The following is a 971-nucleotide window of genomic DNA, read 5'->3' as shown; positions in this document are numbered from 1 at the left end:
CTATCCATGAGCATGGTATGTTCTTCCATTTGTTTGTGTCCTCTTTTATTTCACTGAGCAGTGGTTTGTAGTTCTCCTTGAAGAGGTCCTTTACATCCCTTGTAAGTTGGATTCCTAGGTATTTTATTCTCTTTGAAGCAATTGTGAATGGAAGTTCATTCATGATTTGGCTGTCTGTTTGTCTGTTACTGGTGTATAAGAATGCTTGTGATTTTTGCACATTAATTTTGTATCCTGAGACTTTGCTGAAGTTGCTTATCAGCTTAAGGAGGTTTTGGGCTGAGATAGTCATTGTTTTTCCAATTTCAATTTTATTAATATCTGCTCTTATCTATGTTATCCCCATCTCTCTCCTTGCCTTAGATATGTTTTACTTTTCTTTATATCGTTTCTTAAGGGAGAAAGCTTAGATTATTGCTTAGAACCCTTTCTTTCTCTCTAATATGAACATGTAATGATATAAAGTTCCCTTTAAGCATGGATTTGGCTGAATCTCACAAATTCTCATGTTGCAATTTTAATTTAATTTGAAAATATTTTCTAATTTCCCTGAATTGTTTCATGAAAACATGGGTTATAAAAATGTGTTATATAATTTGTAAATATTTGGGGACTTTACAGATATTTCTTTTGTTATATTCTTTAGTTTTATTTCATTATAATTAAACAACATACTGTCCTAGCCTCTTTTGTGCTACTATAACAGAGTGCCACAGACAGGGTACTTTATAATGAACAGAAATTATTGGATCACAATTCTGGAGGCTGGAAAGTCCAAGATTGAGGAGCCCAACATCTGGTGAAGGCCTTCCTGTTGTGTCATCCCATGGCAGAAGGATGAAAAGAAAGGGTGAGAGAGAGCAAGGGATTAAACTCACAGCCTCAAGGTCTTTCATAATCCGCATTAATCCATTCATGAGAGTGAAGACCTAATGACACCCCCGTTAGGTCCCATATCCCAACATTTTACA

The sequence above is a fragment of the Rhinopithecus bieti genome, unplaced genomic scaffold, assembly GCF_001698545.2.
Source record: "Rhinopithecus bieti isolate Rb0 unplaced genomic scaffold, ASM169854v2 scaffold_33601, whole genome shotgun sequence".
Classification (NCBI taxonomy): Eukaryota; Metazoa; Chordata; class Mammalia; order Primates; family Cercopithecidae; genus Rhinopithecus; species Rhinopithecus bieti.
Note: the sequence above shows the minus strand (reverse complement) of the source record.